Source organism: Lepidothrix coronata, unplaced genomic scaffold (genome assembly GCF_001604755.1).
Source record: "Lepidothrix coronata isolate B3197 unplaced genomic scaffold, Lepidothrix_coronata-1.0 Scaffold144, whole genome shotgun sequence".
NCBI lineage: Eukaryota > Metazoa > Chordata > Aves > Passeriformes > Pipridae > Lepidothrix > Lepidothrix coronata.
In genome coordinates this window covers 11437-35817 of record NW_016690324.1, presented here as the reverse complement: position 1 = coordinate 35817, position 24381 = coordinate 11437, and the positions used below count along the sequence as shown (strand labels likewise).

Here is a 24381-nt window from a genome sequence, read left to right as displayed (position 1 = left end):
ACCCATTACCCCATCCCTGGGGCTTTGGCTGTGCCCTGCTGCTCTACCTGCTCCCTTGTATGACCCTTCACTGGAGCAAACAGGTGCTATGTGTCTTTGCCTCCAAGTCATCCTCTGTCCATGAGTCAAGGCATCACCTTGTATGCAAAGCCAAAGGCTTTCTCTTGCCACCCTTCCACCTGTGATTGGCACTTCTGTCCACTGCTCTGTGAGGAACCCAGGGAGAGATGGATTTTGTACTGCTGCCAACACCTAATCCTGGCTCAGATATGTCACCTTGCTGAGGCTTCTGTCATTGTTGTAAGCTCATCTGTTAGACACACAGGAGAACTTGAACAGGCTTGAAATCTCTGTAGAGTTGTAAGGGTCAGTGATCTGTATCTGTCTTGGCATTGCAACATCACTCTAGAGCAAGAGTTAGTTGAGCAGTTCCAGAGCTGTGGAGGTGTGCCTAGGGAAGCCTGCAGTGCCAACTGCCTTGCTGCTGGTTCCTGTTCCAGGGAAAGTGTGACATCAGGGAGGTGGACTTGCTTGTGCCAAGGGCAGGGGAAGCATCCTTACACATTATTCCTAATCCCCTTCCTCCGCTCTCTTCAGTAGCAACCGGGTAAATCCTGCCTGTGATCCAGAAGCTGCCACTGCACAGGTAACCAGGGAGGTGTTGAGGGATGGACAAGGACAGCTGCTAGGACAGCCCAGAGATGCAGAGGAAACAGCAGATCCCACTGGTGGCTCTCATGGGAACTGGGTACTGGCTGCCTGAGATGAGAAACAGCCCTGGGGGCTGGAGCAGGGTAGTACCAGTGGGAAGGGGGCTTGGCAGGAGCTGCTCACCAGGCAGGGTGTGAGGGGCCCTGGGGTTGGGCATCACAGTGCAGCTGCCCAAACATGTTGGCATGAGAGCCAGCTGGAGCGTGTCAGGTATTCACGTGAGCGTGCCCCAACTCTGCTGCTGCTGGGACTGCACCTCTCATCCTGTGATTCAGTTCCCACAGAGGCTGTTAGCACCAAGGACCACATATGTTGGTCACTGCAAACTAGCTGGCCCAGCAGGAGTGCCATGACCATCAGGATGTGAGAGCCCACAAGGAATCCTGGGCCCTTTCTTGATTGCTTTCTCCTGCCAAAACTCATACCGAGTCTTTCACATTTTCCTTACGCTTGAGATGCAAGTTATCTTGCACTGATAATCACTGCCCTGTCTGCAGACTGCTGAAAGAAGCTGGTTTGTGGGACCACATTGGCAATCCTCCCTGCTAGCTTTTGGATCCACTGGCCACTTTTAGCCGAATTTAACCAGATACGTAAAGACTTGAAAGGAGTTAGGTTTGCACAAGCTTGTGAAAAGTAGCAAGAGAGAGGAGAGAAATCCAAATTAGGACTCCCAGCTGGAAGAAAAGGCTCTAATGTGAGCCCAACCCGATTATTAGACATCAGAGAATCCACACAAGAGGGAGCGCCCCAGGCAACCAAGCTTCATGAATTCTGCTGCTCGCAAAACAGCTGTTTATTTAGGTGCTGCAAAGCCTGTGAGATTTTTCTGAGGCCCCAACATAGAACTCCCACCAGAGCTGTGAATCCAAATTGGGCTCAGTTCACTCCAGCCTGAAGAGAGAAGCAGCTCTGTCCAGTGTTGAAAGGGCTCTGACCCTGAGCTGTCTGACCATGTGAGTCCTCATCCTCACCTTAACTCAACCTGGATGTTTGTAATGAGGACACTGGCCTCATCACCTGAGTGATCACCTGATGCCCTTCCTGTGATTCCCTGTGGGGAACATGCATGTCATCATACAAGTGGTAAAATTTGTTGGGAAGGAGCCCAAGAGCGTCTTGGCATGAAGAGCTGTGTGAGGGACCTTGTGCCCCGCTGGATGCAAGTGAGGAGCCCCAGCGCCCAGCAGGACACAGATTGCTCAGCTTCTGCCTGCCCTGCAGCACAGCCCTGGCCACTGTGCCTCCCCTCTCACCTTTTCTCTCCTACCAGGCAGTTCTCATTCACCCACAGACCTGCCCCTGCACTGATACCACGATCTTCTCGTTCCCCTGCCCAGCACCCTGCTGGTCTTTCCCTTCTGGTGCCCGAAGGTGAGCACGGAGAGCAGCTTTCCGCTCTGCCTGCAGTTGCTCTCGCTCTGTTGCCATCTGTCTGCCTTGCACCGCTCCTTCCCGTCCCTTTCCTGTGTTTGGAGGCACCATAAGGACACAGCGAATGAATGAGACAATCGGGGCATGATCCTCCCTTGTAAAAGCATGGCTGTCCAGGACGCCAGCAGCTGTGCCACAAAAACTCCCTGCAGCAGACATTTATTGAATGCAAAGCGATACCTGCAAGCTGATAGAAAACCTTCAGCTCTCAGACCTGACTACAGCAGCTCACCTCCTGTGCTGTGTCCACACTGTCAGACAACCTGATGCAAGGCCAGCCCCTGACCTAGGGAGCTTAGGGTTTCACTGGAGAAAACATTAACCCCCCGGACAGGCATGTTTGCCCAGGCTGGTCTTATTGCCACAATGTGTCCTTGTCAGCTCTCATTATGCTCCCAGCACAAGTCAATACCTCCTGCTCTGGACACACTGCTCCAAACACATTTCTGAAAGCTCCTGCCATTGCAGCACCTCTGTGGAATCAGCAGCTGTGCATGGACACTGCTTGGAGCACCTGTGACAACCAGGCTGGGCACACAATGTCCCTGTCAACCTGAGCCATATGGAGTATCTATTCATGGCATAACCAAGCTGCCTGACTCACAGCATCTATCCAAGGTGCAACCTAGTCAGCCCAAAATAGTCCCACAAGGTAAGAGCATCAAAACAGCCATGTTTGGCCATCTCTCTATATTGTCTCTCCCAAAATGGCCAGTTTTGATTGCTTAGTGGGGGAGCATAAGAAACAAGGCATGTGTAACTTGCTCCTTCTCCCACTTTTCAGCATCAATGCAAATACATGGTTGTTCTTGGGCTGTTGCATTTACTAACTTCCACTGGAGCTATCCGTCCCAAATGGATCAAAATGTTGTTTGAAGCCAAATACACTTTTGGCCTCTGCAATATCCTGTGGCAATTTGTTCCAGTATGCCCTCTTCCTTTAGTTTGTTTCAACTCTATTGCTTGTTCGTTTCTGAGCTACAAACCTTCCTAGCAGCCCTTGCACCCTGCCCCTCCCCAGAGCTCCTACTTCCAAGAATTAGGGAAGAAAGTTTCTTTGCTAATAAACCAGTACCTGCCCCACTGCCAAGGAGAAAGTGTGGTTAGAGGAAAAATTGCTTGCTCAGCAAATAGAAAAAATAAAAAGAACTAAGGGGTATTTGATCCCCCTATGTTTGTCCATGATACAGAAGGAAGCCCACTACCGCTCAAGGTGCAGCTGCACTCGCATACTCCACACGTGGCAAAAAACAAAGCGAGGTGCAGGGAGCAGGGAATGCCATTGCTGCAGCGTGGAGGTAGCTGGAACAATCCTCTAGGACTTGCCTTGGAGCAGTTGGCAGGAGCACAGGATGCAAAATGCATTAGTTTCTAACAGATGTCTGATTCCAGGTGTTATGCCTCCTTTGAACTCTACCTTCGTACATGAACAATGCTTGTTTGTTTGGAGGGCTGGGAGATGCACCGGTTCGAGAACATCAGGATTTGAAATACATCCGTGGTGTGAGCTGTAGCTGAGGGAAAGGCTCGGGAGAAGGGCAGATCCTGCTGCGCTCTCCCCTCCGCAGGCAGGGCGGTTGGGCTCGCTTTTGGAATGTTATGGAGCATGTTAGAGCACAACAGGCAGATGGGGAGAAGGAGAGATTGAACTCCCTGGCTGGGTTAGAGACCCTGCTCAGACCCTCAGGAACCCCAACCCCTTATCAGACAGGCGGATGTCCCTGAACTGTTCCCGGTGAGGGGAGGTGTGCTGCATATTAGGAGATGATAAGGGTACACAATACCAAGCCCAGTGACTTTGCTGTCCCGAATACCGAGACAGCCCAGCCTTCCTCAGGAGCCCCATACAGACTGTTTGCTTTCCATCCCAAGGCTCTGATAACCTCCCAGGTCTGTCTAGCTGACAGCCTGGGGAGCCATGGCAGCTCCCTACACATCCCCTGCCCGCTCTTTGCCCCTCTGAGTGCTGGAACAGAGGAAGCAGAGGGGTCCAAGTCCTACTGCCTGGATCCTGGGCAAAGCCCTGTTGGCCACAGCCCTGCTTGCCCAGTAGAGCCTGCCCAGCTCCAGCCACCACACAACCTGAGTTTCCACACATCCTGGAAACTCTCAGCCCTTTGCAGCCACAAGCCCAAAGGAGCAACAGCTTCTTTTAAGCGTTTTCCCCAAAGCAACCCCTGTCGTGTAACAGCTGATCTTTGCCCCTCTGGAGTGCTGTGCTCCACCGAGTCTGCCTTTAATTCCCCGGGAGGCTGATTAGCTGATAACTGCAGTTTGGAAGGGCACTGTTGGCTCCAAGTGCCCAAGCCTTGCCCCCTGTATTTCCACCTCTTTTCTCAGTGCTGCACATGTACATAGGAAATAATTCCTCCATGCCCTGAACTGGGACTAGGCTTGCTCTGGGATTCCATCTTATTTTGTCATAAGGCACCTGATAGTGAACAAAGGTGATGAGGTACAAACACACACACGTTTACAGGCACTCCCACGTGAAGTGGGGACAGTAGCTCTGGCTTCAGCTCCCCAGCTCTGCTGCCTGTCCCCCCTAAGGGGAACAAGGGTAGGTAAGGAGCTCTCACCTGCGCATGCAGGGAAACGCCAGCACTGTGACTACACTCAGGGATCCCCAAGGCACAGCCCAATTCCAGGTGACACTGGAAACGGTTTAATGGAGAATGCAGGGACAGAGCTTGGAGCAGTATTGCCTCACCCCAATAAGTGAGGCTGTACATGGCCAACAGCTGAGCCTACAGCCGGACGCCATCAGTGCTGCTGCCCCAGCTCATCCATTTCTTCCAGCACAAGCTTGCTCCCTGCAGAAATCCTGCCCCGTTCAGACACCTGGAGTGCTTCTCTCTTCAACCCCTCCACACCTGCCTTGCTCTGCAGCGTCACTTTTGCCTCTGATACCTGGAGCCCACCTGCTTGCACTGGCTGCAGCCTGCTAAAGATTCCCAGCTAAGACCAGATGCAAACTCAGTGCAAACACGGATGAAGCTTTTCCAGACTCCTTCCATAACCTCCCACACTAGGGCTGCCAAAAGGAAGGAAGAGGTGAAGGGCTCTCCCTCTGCATCCCAAAGCTCTCTCTGTAGGATAAGGCTGTTTCCAGCAAAAGTTACTCACATGCAAAAGAAGTTTCATGACTAAATCTCTGCATCCTCCATGCCTCCCTCCATCCATGCTGTACAGACTGCTCCCTGAGTCATTTCAACTTCCCACACCGGCGAGCAGCGTGCCTTACCTGTTGCAACAGGAGAGACCTCTCCTGAAGTTTACTGCCTCTCTGCTCCCTCCGCTGAAAATCCTCTCCCGCAGCAGCACGTGGCTGGCTGCCGGGGGTCCATGGTGCTCGCAGATCAGAGGAGAGGGCTCCGACAAACTCCTGCGAGAAGGGATTTTCCTGGCTGAAACTCCGGCAGCACCGGTCGGGAGCAGCAAGGGAGAAAGTTGCAGGGGGTGGAACTCCCTCGCAGAAGAACCAGCCCTTCCGTGACGGGCTGGAGGTGGAGGAAGAGGAGAGGCATCACCCTCTCCCTCGCTGGAGAAGTGAAGTTGTGTGTGCGCGCGTGTGTCTGTCAGAGCTGGGCAAGGACCCAAGCCTTAGAGCCAAATAATTGCAGAGCTTTTTACTGTTAGATTAACTAGTATTGCCATGAAATCCAGGACCTCAACTGCAGGAGGGGGGGAGGGTTGGGATATGTCAGGTAAATCCCTCCGACACACCTGAAAAACCCAAAGATTGTTTTTTAACTAGCTGCCAGGTGGGTGTTGTAAGGAGGGATGGGGAGAAGGGGGTGGGGGAAACCTGAATCTGCCCTCAGAGCAGCTGCGTGAGGAGAGGCACTTTGAAGGTTGTTGTTGTTTGTGTTGGGGGAGCCCCCAGAAACCCCGACTGCCGCCAATAAGCCCCAGGGTGCTCAGTGCTGCACAGGCAGAGGATGAAAAGGTGGTCCCTGTCCTGAAAAGGCGGGAGGCAGAGAAAGGAGAGGGAGGCAGCCGGGGGAGATGGCAGCACAGGGAGACCAAACAATGCATGGGAGCTTTGGGGGCTTTTCTTGGTACAGAAGGAGCATCCTGACTCTGAGGGTGTTCTTCAGGGCCGGACCAAAGTGAAATGACATGGACCCTGATGAGGGTAGCTTCAGTCCTCTTTTGTTCCAGTCTCCTTCCCTCTCCCCTCCTCTTTCCATCCCAACCCCCAGTAAATACTAACATACCCCCTTTGGATTGCAATGAATTTTGAACAGATGCGGGGGTAGGTGTTAATGTTCAGGTTTAGGTGAAGTTTCTCCTGCCTCCATTGTGTTTTTGCAGAAGAAATTACCAGAAAGCTTTCTGTATGGTTTTAGGAAAACAAAACCAAGTAAAGAATATGCAAACTTGACAATTTTAACTTTAAACTGCATAGGTGCCCAGCTGCTCCTTGTGAGGCTCCATGCAGGGGACATCGATGACAGTGAGCACAGGAGTGAGTGGGGAAGAGAGACAGAGCCCATTAACATCCCATTTGAGGAGGAGTGGTTTGAGCAAACCTGCACCTTACTGGTCACTAGAAATACCCTGGGACAGCAGGCTATGGATCTTCTGGCCACACATACAGTCTCAACTGAAACCTGTCTCAAACTAGATGCTATCAAATGAAATCACACAACGCCACATGATTTCATAGTGCAAATCCAAAAAGATGTGAAGAAGTTGACCCATGATATATTGAACTGTTTAGGGTTGTTGGTGGAGGTGAGTGAGAGTAATATGGTAAATTCATCAGAAAATGCAGTTTTGCTGGAATCAAAATTGGTCAGGAATTTAGATTAAATCTAGGAAACAGTTTGTACCAGGAATGAGAGAGGAAATGTGCACAGTGTGGTGAGACTGAATATCTCCCTGGGGTCACCACGGGACAGTGCAGGATTGGGAACTCTACTAGCTTTTGTGCTAGTGTTCATGTTGGGTGCTCTGCTCACAGCATCCTAACTCCACTTGGAAAATGATTTCAAGCCCGTTAAAGCCAAGAAATAGTTTGAATTGAATGAATTGAATGGGAAGAAGGCAGAAATCCAGTTGGATTTACACTTGCAGCTTGTCCATTTTTCCAGCTGGTCTATTCAGATGACTTGTAGGGGAACGTGCAGTGAAGTTTTGAGGAATCTAGAAGTGACAGTAGAGATAATAGTACTCTGATATTGCAGATCAGCTCTTCTTTAAGATGTCTCATGAGAGGAGGCCAGGTGATCAGTCATTAATGGCAATGGGAGGTGCATTTGGGAGGAATGAAAGGAAAAGTTCCTTCATGCAGCTGCGTGTCTTGCAGCTGTGGAAGGCGAGAAAATCAGGTACTGGTGGCTGGATTTCAGTGGGGCTGACGCAGAGCTCGGAACAATACTTGTATTATATTTAGACATACCAAGGTACAAGTGAGCAAACCTCTGGCTTCAGGGCATCAGCTGATTGCTACAAGAACCAGCATTTCCCTGTGTTTGGAGCCTTTCACAACTGGCCAGGTGCCTTGTTCCTTTTGCTTTGTGTCTGGAGCAGTGGGGACTCCTGGAGACACTGGATTCGGGGACTTGGTCTCATCTGGTGTAGCAAGGTGTGAACCCTCAGCTAGTGCTGATCTCAGCAAGGCAAGACAATACCAAATGTACCAGATGGTTTAATAATAAGAAATGTTGCCTTTCCTAATAAATCACGGCAGTGGGGTGAGCAGCAATCTAGCTATGGGGAAGAGACCCCAAAATCCTGATATATTGTCCTCATATCATATTAATAGTTAGCTAGGACACTAAAACGGACTCTTGCTTTCCATACAAAGGCAAACATGGTCTCTTAGGGCCCATTTAGATTGATTACTATCTCAATGATCCAGGAAGGACAAAAAGCACACAAGAACTTCTCCAGAGGTCCAGAGAAGCTGTTAATTCTGTATCAGTGGTGGGTGAGAGCCTGGGACTGGTGAAAACTTTCTGGCTCTGCCTCCTTAGCTCTCCTGCTTAACTTGAAGTCAGGCTGGGTTGGGAAAAAAAGTGTTGTGTTTATCCCAACAAGCAACTCCTGCTCCTGCAGAAAGGGGTGGGTTGTAGAATTACCTGTGATTGCAAGCAGAGAGGATTGGCCTGGCTTAGGGAACTGTGCCAGGAGGAAAGAAAGAAGATGGAGCTGTGCATGATGCCTGGCTTTGCCCTGAGTCCTTCTTCACACTGCTCAGGCAGTCAGTCAAACAAGCCAACAAAAGCTTCTTAAGCTGGTGTCAACATTACATGCCACCATGTCCCACTGTCGGGATCTCACACCATCAGATGCAATGGGACCTTTTCCAGGGTGCAGGAAATGCCAGAGCTCCATCACTTGGCTGGCAAGGGCGCTCTTTTCTCCTTAATCAAGGGGAGAGATTTTATTTCCTGGTTCCACCCAAGATCTCCATGTGATAAAGACAAGATGTTCTGCTGTGGGTTACCTGCACACAAAGTTTTGCAGTGAGGCAGCATGTTCAGGCTGGGGTAGGGAAATCACCATGGGCCTCTCTGGACCAACAAGAAACACTTATAGGGGCCTCCCTGCCAATGGCTGTACCTACTCACTGCCCTGGGGACCAGACCTGCCTGCCTCCTGAAGACATGCCTGCAGGCCCATCTTCCAGCTTATTCTCCTAAACATATGCCCTTCCTGGCCAGCGCTTGTAACTGGCCCCACTGGGGTGTTGCCTCCATGGACCTGGAGGTCAGGGCATTGCTGTTGAGATGTGGCACTGGATTGTTTCTCTAAACCCTTCTGCCCTCAGAAACAGACATGATGGGGTGACCCCTTTGATCATCCCTCCTGAGGGTCTGGCACTCTTTGGGCGAGCTGGCCCACCCAGTATCTGGAATGCTTCAGCTGTTGTGTTGAGAGTGGGCAGCCGGACTCCTGGTGGGCACTTCCTAAACAATCCCAGCTCCCATGATGCATTACTTGGTATATCAGTCCACCTCCAAGTCTACAGCAAATGTCCACTCAGGGGTGTGCTGGGATCTGTGAGTTACCTCCCTCGGGGACAAACAACTTCGGTTTCCCGTTTGCAAAAATTAGAGCTGGTCTGTGTGTCTGGCCCTTCAGCCCCAGCATCTGCTGCACTGCACTGCTCTGTGGGTATGTTTGCATGGGAACGTGCAGGGACTTGCAAGGGAAGGGGCGATTATCTGCCTGGAACGGCGGCAGCGTTTTCCCCAACAAGCATGAGCGTGTGCTGGGGGCGGGGAGGATCCAGCCCTGTGTAGGGATCGGCTCCCTGTGCTGTGTCTGTACTGCAACCTCCTTGACCAGTGCTGATGGTAACCCTCCCTGAGCTGCTCCAGAGAGTCAGGATTGTTCCCATGGAGCTGCAAACCGCCCTACAGGCATTATCCATGGGGGAACGAGGGGGATGCTGTTTCGAGGGGGATATCTGGGTTGCATCTGTCATCTCCTTGGAATCTCCCAAGGGGCAGAGCGTGGATCCATCTCTTCCTTTCCAGTGGACTCTCCCAGGGGTAATAAAACCCCCTGAATCGCAAACCCAATTCTCACTCTGGTACTCATCCTTTATACCTAATGCAAATTTGAACTGGGATTTCCTTAGACCAGCTCCAGGTTATCCTTGCCTGAGGTCCAACAGGAGTCCACTGATGAGTAGATTTGACTCAGGCCACCCATCATACTTAGTTTTGGGAATAGAGACTGGTGCTGGTCCTCTGGTCTCTCCTACGCTCAGTGTAGGCTCCCATAAGTCACCTTTGTGAGGCTGAATGCCGTGTAGTCCCTGCCCTTAGCCCATGGAGCTCATGCTGAGTCAGGTCCCCCACTCCACAAGGCTGTTGTGTGGGACAGATCAAATGCAACAGATGACTAAGAGTGAAGTACTTGAGATTGTTGGCAGTGTTGGACTGAAATCCAAGTCTCTTTGGGCCCTTTGTGGGGTAATATCGACTGCTGTGGCACGCTCCCCTCGTTGGCTTCTCACCAAGGATGATGCACGCTGATTCCTACAGGGCACTGCTGACAGATCCCTTGCCCCTTTAAAAGAGATGAAGTCATCTGCCTCCGAAGCCATCTGGCACCAGGACAGTCAGAAGCTCAGCGCAACAGAAGGCTGGGATGTCAGCCCGCGGAGGGGATGTCATCGCTCTACAGACAGATGGGACCCTGATGGGATGGGGCGAGATGCTGTGCGAGGCCCCAGGAAGAAGGTTCGGTGTTGCAGGGAAGGCAATGAAGACTTGCCGGCAGAGTCCCAGGGTGTGCCATGGACCCACTTCCATTGTCTGTGCCGAGCGGAGCCCCCCTGGGAGTTGGGAGCTGTGCATTGTCCTGGGAAGACAACGGGCTGTACCACAGCTCTCGTCATGGGGTGAGCTAGCGAGTCAGCGTGTCTCCTCCTCCCCCTCATCCGTGTGCACAGAGCAGGCATTAGCTCATCCCGAGCCAATGGTCCTGTGCCGGATGGCTGATCTCATCGCTGGCGGGGCTGGCGGTGACTGAATCCGGAGCCGTGTGTGACTGCGCTCTCCGCGGGGCGGCCGTCGGGACAGCGTGGGGAGTGGAGTCACCATGGCCCTGCAAGGCATGGGGAAATGATCTCAAGCAAAACTGCCCACCAGACTTGAGTGGGTGGTGGGGGAAGAGGCAAACTCCTTGCCAGCGTGCCAAGGGAACAGCCTCTCGCTTCCAGGTCTGGCAGCAGGTTTCTCTCTCAGTTTCTGAGGTAGTATCACTGACCATTCCCAGGATGCCTCTTGTATCACAGACTCCTTAATCCTCCTAGCTTAATTAGTGCAGGAGCTAGGTCATGCTATTGTCCACTAGGAATGTGCCAGGCCACCATAAGTCTTTCTCAGGTTACTGCACTAGACCCCCTTCTCCCCAGCGTGCACTGCAAGGCACGGTGGCTTCCAGCCAAAGCAGGGACCCAGTAAGTCTCTCCTCATGACCCAGTTTCTCAGGAAGGAGCTGGGGCTGTAATGGGCTGGATTAGCACAGAAATGGCTCTCCATTGCCCTGGCTGCAAACCTAAGCTTCAGTTTAGTGTTTGTGTAGAAGGAGGAGATAGTGGGGGTAGAAGTGGAGAATGGTGGAGGGGACAACACAGAAACGGGTTGGGTCTGTACTAGGACATGGGGAAAGAGGACAATGAGTTAATTTGTTAAAGGGTAGAGCAAGGATGAGAGGTTAAATCACAACCCCATAAGTTCAGGTGTCTCTCTGGAGAGAATGAAGCATTCCCAGAAGATGACTGTCTCCCCTCACTGATGCCACACAACCAGCTTGGACTAGATATTTAACTTTTAGTCCAGTGCACTGGATGGCGTGTTGGGGATTGCACAGGCACTGGGAGATCAGGCACAGGCAGAGCAGGGTCTGCCCGCACTCTTGCTTCACTCAGAGGTCTCTGGTTTGCCCAGCTCAAGCAGAAACCCTTTCAAAGTGTAGGTTAATTTTCAAGTGGGGAAATAACTTGTGTTTGTTCTGGTCTGGCCTGAAAAATTGTGGACCACAAACTCTTTTTCCCTAGGAAAGACCACTCCTCTACTGCTTTGTCTTTGGGAAAAATGTCCTGTTCTACTCCAGCCCAGATCCTTTGTACTCTCTCGTCCTTTGCACTGCAGCGTGTAAATGTTTATCTGTTAATCTGTTAACCCTCAGTCCCAGATTTCCTTGCTCCCCTTTCAGATCCTCGCTGTTTACCACTTCTCCCTTGACTTCGTGCTGAGACCTGACGTCCAGTCTTGCCTGGCAGAGAAACCAGCCTGGAAGTTCCTTGCTCCAAGGGCATTATAAAGAGGCGCCATTGTGCAACGGAGCCTTGTACCAGGAATACAATCCATGTGATGATTATCTCGATACCATCCTCACTGAACCAGGGAAGCCTGAGCCAAAAGAAAAATTTAGAGCTAAACAGCTTTTGTTTACAGGAAGCCAGAGCACAGTGTCTGGGCTTGTACCAGTGTAGCAGGAGATGTTGCTATTGTCTCAGACTGCAAAATATTGATGGATGGTGTGTCCCTGAGATTTCCCAGGGATGTTGTAGGAGCAATTTCCCTAATTTCTGAAGCATCTTGTATAGAAGCCCAAGGGGAATGTTTCCTTTGGCTGACTGGACAACTAAGCAAGGGTCATCAGCTTTATTGACTGTTATGTTTGGCCATGATCACCACAGGCTTTGCAACCTCTGCAGCACTCTGTGTATTGGGACAGAAAAAAGCTGGTCTCAGGCATGTTGTAAAGGGCAGTGGCCACCAAGGGACACAGTACCAGCAGCCCAAATCACTGTGAGTTTGTACTACTGAACAAATCCACTGTCAAAACTCCCACTGATTCCTCACAGGGTAGCAAAGGAGAGGAGACAAACTTCTCTCCCAAGAGTGAAGCTACTTTTCAGGAGGTATTGTCTTCCTTCTGGGTTTACAAAACAATGGTCCCACAGGCAAAAAGCTGGTGGACTGCTCTGCAGAAAGGAGCAAAGAGCCTCATCTCCAAGGCTTGTCCTGCTCTGGGACAAGGCAACAAACAACTGAGAGAGAAAATCAAAATGTCTGACTGCTCTCCAGATGTGAAGAAGGGCTTGCCCACATCTGGCAGGGAGTGTTTCACAATGGGAACAGCTTTCCTCAGCCCTCGGCACACAGCTGAGGGTGACTGTTGCACCCACAAACAGGATGGTCCAGTTCCTGTGGAGGCAGAAGATCTGTTTGGGCAGTTCAATGAGTCAGAGAACGTTTACCAAGACCTTTTTGTGTCAGGAAATGTGTTTTGATGAAAAAAGGAAGAAGTTAAAAATAAATTGGAAAAAAAAAGAGGTGAAAAAGGAGAGAAATGCAGATTGCACAGGCATTTCCCCAACCCAAACAGCAAATCCTACTGCTGAGGACATGCAGCCTAGTTGGGACAGTCTGTTTGGGATTCACTGGTGACCCACTGCCTGCTTTGAAGTGAACCACATTTGGTAATAGCCCATGGAGCTACAGGTAAGGCTTTGCCCATCGTGGAAGCACTTTGTACAAGCAGTTTGAGAGGTTTGCCTTTGACTTGTGCTGCTCTGATCTTTATCAGTCCCGGGCTCCTTCCCATCATTTCTGGGATGGGGGAATGTGAATGTCTGTAGGGCTGACAGTCTTCTTGGTACAAAACTTGCGATAGGAGCAGGAGAGGCAGGGCTCCTGAGGTGTTGACCTGGGCCCATGACATCCCCCAGATGTCTGTCATCTCCCAGCATCTGCATCCTCCCAGGGAGCCAGGGGGGATCTGTTAACCTCCTTTTCATTGCTGGAGACTGAGGCATGGAGTTGTTCCTACAAATATTTTAAGCCAAACAGGGATTAGATGGGTGAGAAGGAGCAGAGGAGAAGGGGCCTGAGGACTTGGAGGTTTGGTGGGGCCAGAAGACACAGGCTAGTGAAGGGCTGCCTTGGAATGTCAGCCTGTCCAACCTCCTTTGCAGAGGTAAACCCTCTGTTTTGCCATGGCTGGTGAAGGTGCTTACCAGCACTCTGTCCAGCAGATCCTTCCCCAGTGAGCTGGGCATAAGATCTCAAGCTGGGCTTGAGATGAAGGCTGGATACATTGGTGGATAGCAAATACAACATCTCTTCAGCATTCTCTCTTAACACAGCTTTCCTGGTGTGCCTTGAACCTCTGGAAGATGTGTTCAGTGAGGCCATGCACGGGAAGGGGAAGGCAGCAGGCACCTCTTCTTTGCCTGTAACACCAGGCAACGTGTCCCTGAGAGGTGCCAGGGATTTGCTCACGATGCTGACTCAGCCCCAGGGTGGTGGTACCCTCTGAGTGTCCCCAGAAAGGAAGTTTCTTCATTTTCTGCTATGACTGGGCTCTCCACCGTCGTTGTTGGGTTGGGGCTTTTGCTCTGAAGCAGCTCTGAGTCTCCACCCTTCCCTCCTCCCGCTCATCTGTGCAGTTCAGGCATAGCATGAGCAAGAGGAAGGGGCAACCTTCGTTAGAATAAATATGAGAGGCAGTCTGCCAGAAAGATAAACAGAAAAAGGGCTGGGCAGGAGGTGTGGAGAATCCCTAAAGCTGAGGGGCTTTGCATTAATTATCATATTAAAAGCAAAAATACTCATCTCCATTTTCATGTGCGTTCACTTTAAAAAGAAATAAAAATCCTGCTTAATTGCTCCACTTAATTCATTAAAGGATTAAGGCAAAGACTAAAGGAAAAAAGTGAAGTATGATGATGGGTGGTTCTGGCATCCTGCTCCAAACCATCCGTGAGTGTTTTGGAGGGAGCCAGGGCGCGAACGTGACTCCTGCACCCGGCGCTCCTGCTCTGTTCCCAGCAGAGCAGGTGAACCCTGGTGCCCAGGAACTTGAGCAACCCTGACCACTGGGACTGATGGGTCTCAGGGGCACAGCCCCAGGCACTCTTCCTTGCTCAGCAGGTACAAATCCTCCCACCGAGTTCTTTGCAGGAGGCTTTGCAGAGACCTCAGTACACTCTTCAACCTCTTTACTAGGCTGCACATCTGACCCGTTAACCATACCTGGTATCAAGCCATCCCATAATCCAGGAGTTTCTTTTTTTTTTTTTTAATAACAGAGTTGAAATGCTGCAGCAGGAGGCAATGTTGATTTTTTGCAAAATGTCCTCTTGGATTCATTTGCATTGAGCTTTAAAAGTAAACCTGGGAGGCTGGTTTATTTCTCAGGCCCATTTTTATTTGAGTTCCCAAAGTTTAGAGGTCATGTTGAGGTATGCCATGCTGATGTGGGTCTGCCTGCATCACCTTCAGGCAGGGGTTGTGCTGGCAGAGAAAGGGTATAGGGAAAAGGTGCAGGTGGGGAGTTTGCGGATAGATCCGATAAAGGGGAGGGGAGTGGCTGGCTGGAGGTTAAGGTTAAGTTTAAGGTTAAGGGCAGGAGAGGAGGTTGCCCATCACTTCTCTGAGAGCACTTTGGTGTGACCCAAGCCAGGCTGGAGTGCTGGTTTTGGAGCAGAAGGATGATAAGGGTAAGTCCTCATCGGTGGGACTAGCTGTGCTGAGGAGTGAAGTGCTGCCATGGGCAAGGGGTTTGGAGATCTCACAGGGCAAAGAGAAATAATGGAGCTCTGCAGCCAGAGCATGTCTGTGAAACCACCTTTGAGCTATTACCTTCTCCTGGGGAAGGCTGGTGGCTAAACAGAGGGACTGTGTTTGGGGGTGTGGGCTTGCTGCTGTAGGGCCCCTGAAATCAGATCCTCCCGTCTCGAGCATTTTATTTGTTGAGAAGGTGAAAGTTGCCTTCTGCCCTGATACTCACGGCTCGGCAAAGGGTTTGGTTGCATGAGGAGGCCAGGACAGTGTGCATTGCCTTCCCAAATCAAGCTCCTGCAGGGCCTGAGGTCACTGTTCCAACACTGCCTCTTCCCAGCTGCCAGCATGCCCCGAGCCAAGATGGGCTGGGGAGGGGGAGTGAGGTATTGCAACCTGTTCCCTCCAGCAAGGACTGGGAACACATGGCTCCTGGGCACAGCAGGAGCTATTGGGATGGAAGCCAGGGTTTGGCCTGAAAGGGGAGCAGAGCATCTTCTGCTCTGGGATGCCCTCAGATCAGTGTGCAACACCTGGAGCAGCTGGATGGGCTCAGGCAAGGCTGAGCACCTGGGCAGGGCTCAACCCCTCTGCAGACCATCCCAGGTTCAGCTGATCAGCCTGGCTTTCTCTCCTTTCTTCCCATGGTTATCCCTCTCCGATCTTATCGCTGACTGTAGGGGGTAGCAGGTGCCTTGCAAAAAAGCCAGATTGGAACTACAGATCTGTGTGTGTGTGAGGGGGAAAGGGCAAATCATCCATAAAACAATGTCCCTTTTCAGAGCCTTGGCTCCTGGCAGGAATAATCTGTCCTCCCTGGGCCGCTCAGCCTGGCAGCAGGTCTGCCTAATCCTACTAAAGTCGTGGCAAATCTGTGGATTGCTCAGCTGTGGGGTGACAAGAGATGCTTCTGCAGCCTCTTGGGGAGCTCCTCTTGGGGGCTTGTTGCAGCTCTGGAGAAAGCTGGGAGGAATGGGCAGGTGGTGTGTTTGCATGGGCAGGCACATCTGTACAGGTATATCTGTACGGGCAGGCAGGAGCACTTGGAGGGTTGGGTTGTGCTCTGCTCTTAGGACAAGCCCCCATGGGGAATGCTGAGGGTTGATCTGGGGTGGGGATCAGGGTCCAATAAGGAATCAACGTCAATGGCCATCCATTGCTGGGTGGGAAGAGCACTGACTGCTTGTTTGTGGGTCACTCTTGGTACCCCAGTGCTGGAATCAAGGCAGAGACCCTGGCCCTGGGTGTGCTGCAGCAGCTGGATGCCCTGGTATGCCCTGGACACATCTGTTGTCTGCAGAATGGCTGCCCTCGCCCACGGTGAAAAATCAGGGCTGTTCAAAGGTTCTCAGTGACTGAATAATTCTGTTTCCCCTAAGGAGAGGAAGAGACAACATGATCGTGCTCTCTGGAGTGGTTTGCAATAGTGCTGCTCAGATTACAGGTGGGTGTGTGCACAGAGATTTAATTTCAGGGGTTTTCAGCAATGCATGTTCACCGGGGACTTCTTTTTGCAAGGGAGTCTTGTGCTGTTTTGGATGTAATATTCGTTGTTTGAAATGCCCTCCCAGAGTTTTTCCCCTACCAACTTTTATCTGTCTCCTCCATCACAAATATTGTCTCACTTTATCTTTCAGATGGGCCCTGGAATGAAGGCTGTGGGCTGCCTTGCACCCCAGACTGGGGAATTCAGATTTTATTTGCAACATGCCAGGGAATTTTATTTTCCAGTAACGACTTGTGCTGTAATTGTGAACTTCCTCTTACAACAGAGATCTACCTCCCCACTTCCCTGATGAGCGCTTGCTTTGGAAAGAGAGGCTGGAGCAGTGCTGGTGTTTTTCAGTGGATTTTCTACTGTACCCTTGAAATTCTCAGAGTTTTAGCAAAGCTGGTGTAGGACAGGGATTTGGACACCTTTTGATGCATAACATCTGGAGCGGGAGAGGCAGGAAGGGTCATTGTAGCTGGACCTGCCCTGGAGGTAGGGAAGGAGAGTCCTATCTTACCACCTCCACCTTCCCTCCCCAGCTCGTGTTTTCCTCTTCCTTTGCCTCCTCGCAGCATGCTCTGACCCACAGCCTGGCCCTGGGTCACTTCCTGCTGATCTGGATCAAAGCCAAGTTCACACCTACAGGTGGCAGGGAGGGCAGCACTGCCCTGTCACCTGCCCTGTACCTGCCCTGCCCTGCCCGGCTCGTGCCTGCCAGTGTCGGCTGCAATTAGGATGGGAGAGGAGTCTTTGCTCAGCCTGCTCCTGCCAGACCCCAGGGTGAGGAAAGTTGGAGTTTAAAGGCGGCAAGACAGGGCTGGGGAGGGGATCAAAGGCATCCTGCCTGCCTACAGCAGCAGCTGGTGATGCAAAGCGTGGGGCTGTGCTCTCCAAGGCAATGCTCAGCCCTGCACGTGGGGCACAGCTCACCCCGCCAGCCTTGCTCAGTGCCACCCAACCACAGCCCTGGCTCCAGACCTGCTGCTTCCCAGCAGGGGAAGCTCCGGGCTATGCTGAGCACAGACATCCCTTTGCCACAAACCCTTTCTCCTGTGGGCGTGGGGGCCCACAGAGAGGTAGCTGTGGTCCCTGGCATTGGGGGTCTCTTTGGTCCCTCCTGGGGGGACACACAGCACCCCAGTGTGCTGCTTCCAGGGGCAGAGCTGCAGAAATTGCATTACCATTAAAATGCAGGTTGCGCTGCCTGGCAGGCGTGGAGCAGCCTCTGTTCCCACGGACTCATTTACCTGCTTGGAAGTGGAAAGTGTTCAGTACCTGGCGGGCTCTGCTGAACTAATTCATTTATTTAATAACGATTCTTAGCTTCTCTCCAGGCCTAGCTGCTTTGCATCCCAAAGGGTGATGATTTTTTTTTTTTAATTTTTTTTTTTTTTTTTTTAGAAATTCCCAATGGAGATGTGCCTGGTTTATTTATATAGATAGATATTACTTTGTTGTTCTCCATTTGAACAGCATCTTACACAAGGCTCTGGCTCCGTACCCCTGCTCTGACATGCTGTTTTCATACACATAAGCACTGCCACCACTCTGGGGACACTGCTCTGGGAATGCTGTGGGCTCTGTCCTGTGGAACAATAAGTCCTAGGGCTTCATGAACCACAGGAGCTGCAGCTTGAGCTAATGATCCAGCATAATTAACCTGAAATCTTTTGAGGACTGCAGTCACTAGAGGGAGACAGGGGAACCCCCTCTGCTATCCTGGGTGTGGGTGATTCATGGCACCCTGTTTCCCTTCCTCTGCAGCCCCCAGGGGAAAATCCAGCTGGCTTGGAGGGATGTGGGAGGACGCCCTGCCAGCTTTCCATCATGACTTGTCATCTCAGCATTGGTGCTCCCAGCCAACACCTTCCCCTTGGAAGTAGAGGCCAGGCTGTGCCATGCACTAAGGACACACATTTCCTAGCAGGAATTAGGAAAGCCTTATTACCTTACCGGGAATCTCTGCCCATTTTCCTGCTGCCCCTGGCAAAACTGTTGGGACAGTTGACTCGAGGGAGTTTGTGTCTTGTTGCAACACAACATGGAAACGCTGATCAAGGCTCCCTTGCCTTCAAGCGAGAAAACATGGGTGTGGGAAAAAGTGTGTTACCCTGTGGGGCAAGTGCAAGGCATGCCACTGGAATTACCCAAAGCAGTGCCCATGGAGGCATCTGGGTGCTGGGGACATTGGCTCATTGCTGGGGCATGGGTACTGCCCCTGGGACTGAGGAACACAGGATAGGAACAACGTGCCATGGGGTGGTTTTCCCCGAGCCTGGCAGTGCCACTGTCTGGCGTGGAGTTCAGCGAGATGCACCCGGCATTATCCAGCCCGAACCTTGGGTGACCATCCTGTTCACATGGAGGGTTCCATGGGTAGATCCTGTCCTGAAAATAAAGGAAAAACTCCCAGCACTGTGGCTGGATGAGGATCTTTTCTACTTGAGCTCAGACAGCCCTGGGATGTAGCAGCCCCATCAGCATGATGAGGAGCCCAGGGCTCCCTGGACAGGCTCGCTCACCCGACACCATTCCCTCAGCCGTCTCACTGCTCTGCAGAACTTTTGTCTCCTCATCACCCTGAGACAGACCTGGATGTTTCTGTGACTGACACCCCCGGTTTGTGCCCTGGCAGGTTGCTCTCCACCTCCGTTCCCAATTCCTGCCCCAAATGGCATTTTTCTCTGCCGGTGAGTCACACGTTGTACTGTTGCAATACTCACCTTGCCACGACCTCGGTGGGAGCCCTGTCCCTGCATGCAGGAGCTCATTTGGGGTGCAGTGATTCAACTTGGATCAGAGGGCTTGTGCCTCTGCCCTGTGCCCAGCTGTGTGTATCCAAGAAAGCATTTCTGCCTGCTGGGGAGTGAATCACCCAGGAGTGGCTTACCCAGCCCTGCCTGCTGTGAGCAGGAAGGGGAATAGGAGGAGAGGAGAAGGGGAGTGCAGCTGGGGATTCAGTGGCGGGGGAACTTTCCTCCTGCACTTGGGACTGGGGCCACTTTGCAAGGCAATGCTTGGGTTTTGGGTTGCAGAGGAAGAAGACTCAAGTGTTCTTGACTTGAGATGGAGCTGGAGCACTTGGCTGCTCTTGAACAGGCTCTGAGCACACTCCAGCAGTGTCCCTGCTGGAGCAGAGAGCAGCTGAGCCTGCCCTGTGCTGACTGCATGGGCTCCAGCCCGGTGGCTTGTTCTCTGCTGATGCTTCAGGCAAGCTGGGGCATGGCCACCATACAGGGGACGTCCGCTTTGTCATGGGATGAGCTGATGCTGGGCTGACCTCCCTGCCAATTCCCACAGCCACTCACTGGAGCTGGAGGCTGGGGATTTTCCAAGTGGGGAAGCTGGTACAGTGCCATCCTGCCTGCCCAGCTGTCATCTCCCACAGGCAGTGGGTGGCATTTTGAGTGGATGGAGCAAGCTCTCATTGTGCTCTTTCTGCTGTGCTATTTCATTTGCTGTGGTCTGCATTTGCTGTGCACTGGCCCAGAGCAGTTAAGAGCATCTAATTTAAGAATAAATAAAAGTTGTGGCAGTGGCACCAGTTGTGTAGGAAAGCCACTTGGTGAGTCTCCCTCTTTGACCTGTCTGGTTTTGGTGTCCTCTGTAGCAGGCTGAGCATTACTCACTCTGAGCAAAATCCTTTTTGGAGTACTGGGTCTGGGCAGACAGGAGTTGGGAGCTGAGGGTAAGTCTGCTTTGGGCTTCCCGAAAAGCTGATGTGATGTGTAAGTCTGGTGAGCATCTGTTTAAATGGGATTTGCAAAAATATGTCCCTATCAGGTCAGAGCAGCCTTATGGCCAGTCACTGAACAGCCTCCTGCACTCACAGAAAGGACAAGACTGATGCATGGACCCAGATGTCAGGGACCAAAGTCAGCCCACCTATAGGTTTCCCCATGTGGAGCTGCTCCGTGCTTGGCTGTGAGTCTGACTTGAATTTTCTAGTGAGAATATTGGCTGGATTGTTGGGCCTTGCTGCTGGCTCCATTCAGTCTGCCTAAGGAGTGATTTGGACAACAGCAAAGCTGTGTCTGATCTGGAAACAGGTCCTGGAGAACAGAATTCATACACTTGCCTGTATGTCCCCACCCTGCATCACATCAGACTCTGCTTGTTGCCTTCATTCTCAAAGTGTGAGAATGGCTTATGCCACCCAGCCAAGCAACTCTTATTTGATACCAAGCAACGGGTTGTTCCCTCCTGGGCTTGGGAAGAGGGCTCCCAACCTCACCCTGGTGGTGTCACCATCCTTCAGGCACCTTCTTCGTGCCATTAGCACTGGCAGACACACACACGTGCACAGCTGGTGCTGAGGCATCCCAGGACAAGGACTGTGAGGTGCTGTGGTAATTCACACGATCAGTAACTGCAGGGGATGAATCTCAGATACACATCTCTGGGGCAAGGCAAGAGATCTGCAGCTCATGCGTTTCTGGCATGGGAATCGAGAATAAAATTGCAGCCCCTGAAAGTTAAATCATAAACCTGACACTGATAGGTGTGAGGAGGGAATTTCCTGCAAACTGCTGACTATAAACATGACCATTAGTATTATTCTGAGAGGATCTGTGTGGGACAGGGCCATATGGAATAAATCAGGTGAAGCCCAGAGCTGGTTCAACCCCTGTTACCACAGCAAGGGCTATGGGAGCACGGGCAGCCTGTGGGTAGGCTTTCCAAGGACATGCCACAGCACTGGCCAGGATGGGGTCTGCAGTCTGCTGATGGAACCTGGGATTAGGAAAGGAAGTGAGCAGGAGGCTGGGAGGTGAGTGGTGAGGAGCTTGGTCCTTCCCAGCACCCAAAATGGCTGGGCTGCAGCAGCGTGCAGCTTTGTGCCCCACACTGCTGGTGGAGAAGGGGGGTGGGAGGGAGGCATGTTGCTACAGTTCTGCCATTACCACATCCAAAATTATCGTTCGTGTAAACGAGGCGAGCAAGCAAACCTCAGGACAAACCAGAACTCGTCTGGGGGGAGCGGGAAAAGGCAGGAACCACAGGGAGGGGGTGTAGGGTTGTGCTTGGGACTGCTCCTTCAGGCAGTGGGCTCTGCTGCTGTCACTGTGATTTAACCCACCTCACCCAGCGGCGCTGCTGGACACTCTTGCAACAATGACACCACGTGTCTGAATTTCACCCGGTGCAGTTTGGAAGGGGAAGATGTGGATATGAATGAGCAGGGGGTACCTGGGGAGAAGCTCCACTGTGCTGATGTAGGAACTTCTCCCTAGCCCCAGGCAAGTATCCAGCAGCAATTATCTCCTGTGGGTGCCACCCAGAGCGAAGCTCTCGCTGGGTTTTATTTCCTGGACATCTATCAACCTGCCTGAAGAAAGCTCTGCTGTAAAGCCTGTGTCCCTCCTCTCACAGTGAGGGTTGTGCCTGGCTGACTTGTACTCAGATGGGTGCCAGCAAACTGGCTCTGCAGGGGGCACTGGGCAGGAAAGGGACCTTCTGCCAGGGCACCAGAGCACCCCGGACTGAGGTTTAAAGCCTAGGTTGGTATGTTGGCATAAATCATCTTCCCATTCAGCATCCCCACCTCTCCAGACTCTAGTGTGCCTTTTCTGTCTATAGTTCTGTAGGGAGGTTCTGGCTCCACGAGGCCCAGTGCTACACTAAAATATGTCATGTGCCATCACTGCCCCACTTGGGCTGAGGGTGGAGATTTGCCACTGAAGTTTAGGAGAGGTCATCATGTATTAGGTGGCTTCTCACAGGGAATTAACCTAAGGGCTTACATACCAGGGCTCTGGAGGGGATGTCTGTGCTTCAGATGCCTGAGCTGACCCTTGGGGTAATTCTGCCTTCTTGAGAGGCTTTCTCTGGGATCTGGAGAGCATCTTGTTTCAGTTGCATTTTCTTGCTGTTAAGTTTTTTTCTTAATGCAAAATAAGTAATCCTGAGGACATCCTGACCTGGAAGTGAAAAGAGGACAAAGTCTGGGGTTTGCTCTCATGATAAATCAGGTACCCTGCTGGAGTCATGTGCATCCTTGGAGCATGAGGTTATTCCTCATCACCAGTGTCTGAACTTGTTTTATTTTTGGTAAGGAGCTAATGGCATCTTTATTGGACATGTATCTGCTGTGAACAGCTTGAACATCCTGGGTATCAAATCAGAGGGGTAAAGTCCTTGAAGTGAGGAATTTGAAGCATCAGGAAAGAAGGAATTGAGAAATAACCAGTTGACTTGTCATGTGAAACCCAGCCTTCTGGTTAGCTTCAGCACAAGTGTTGCAGAGATGTAGGCAGACAGATGGATGGTTGAGATCTAATAAATATTGGCCAATACTGACATGGTTTGGTGTATGTGTATAAAGAATGACTGTGAGCAGCCTTGATATGATTGTTGGGCAATAGTTTGCTGTTATGCAAATCACACAGATGTTGCACAACCAGGGAGGGGCAATTCTTCAGGTGTCCCAGTGCCTCAGCTGTAGTTCTGCTCAGCTGAGTCCTGCTTGAACAATGCTGTGGAGGCACAACATGGGGGATATGGTGCTCCTTAGTGCCATGTCTTGTTCTGGGTGCAAGGGACCCATCCTGCTCCCTCTCTCTTTTGCATTATTATCACTAAATAAAACACAGCTGGTTGAGGTGCTTCTCTCTCTGTCCATCTGCCACCCCCTGTCCCTCCATTCAACGTTGGTCAGAGCTGGGCAAGGGCACAGAAGCCGTGGCTCTTGCAATGAGACACCATCACCAGGCATAGGTCTGCTCTCAGATAAGCTTGGGGCCAAGTTTTTCATGAAGTTTTAAGTCTAGAGAACTTCATGCTTACAGCCCCAGGGTGCGAGGAGCCCAGGCTGGCTGCAGCTAGGAACTCACCCCTTCAGGTCGATGCACTTTGGCTCTGCAGCTTGCTGCTGCTGGGGAGTCTGGCAGTGTGAGGTGTTCAGATGTGGATCAGCACTGGCTGATCCTTAGCCAGGCCCAGATTGCTATTTAATGTGCTCTTAATACTCCCTAAGCTGGTTATAGAGGAAATTCTACTTTAGACACTACCGTGTGCTCCCTGCCAGTCCTTAGCACAGCTCATTGTAGTACCAGCTGCAGCAGCATGCAGGATTCCCAAATGAATAGAAAATTATGGTGCATAGCTTTGTTAGGCACATGGGAAGGATTTCCCTCTGCAAAAGCAGAATGTTGTGTTAATTGGAGAAATTATAAAGGGATTAGTAGGGAACGTACCTCTGTGTCAGAAAGGGCAGCAGAGCGGTGTGGGAAAGTGTGGTGGAGCTGGACTCTGTGGGCACCTGTGGAAGCTCCCTGGGCTGGGGTTCAGGCAAGCCCAGGCTGTCTAGAGCTGGGAAGGGGAGAGCCAAGCCCCCTGGGCATTTACAGTTTTCTCTATGCCCTCAGGAGTCCATCCCAGATCAGATGGGCAGATCAGCCTTTGCAGCTCCTGCACCAAGAAGAGCTGGGACATGTCAGGCATTGCTGGCTGTGACAAAACCATCAAGTGAGGGGAAGAGCCATCAGCCCACCGCATGTTTTGACTGAACCCCTGAGGGGACTGATTGAGGGTGGCTTTAAACCACTAAATCCAAGGGGTTTAAGGTGAACAGAAACAGCCTGCTGGGCCGTGCTTCCCTCTGGGTGCATAGACATAGTTTCAGGGATGAAGCAGGTGCTTGGTGGCAGTGATGGGCATGCTCTGTGGCTCTGTCTGTGAATCCTGGGAAGCAGGACGTCCATC

At 51.6% G+C, this 24381-nt stretch overlaps 1 protein-coding gene across 1 annotated transcript in view; it reads right to left on the bottom strand.

Annotated features, from left to right (window-relative positions):
• FAT2 (FAT atypical cadherin 2) overlaps positions 1–5569 on the bottom strand; it is a 57152-nt gene extending 51583 nt beyond the window's left edge. Inside the window, exon 1 of the mRNA XM_017827989.1 lies at positions 5390–5569. The gene's annotated coding sequence lies outside the window, so the exon portion shown is untranslated. The remainder of the gene's footprint in view (positions 1–5389) is intronic.
• Between the last annotated feature and the right edge of the window lie 18812 nt (positions 5570–24381).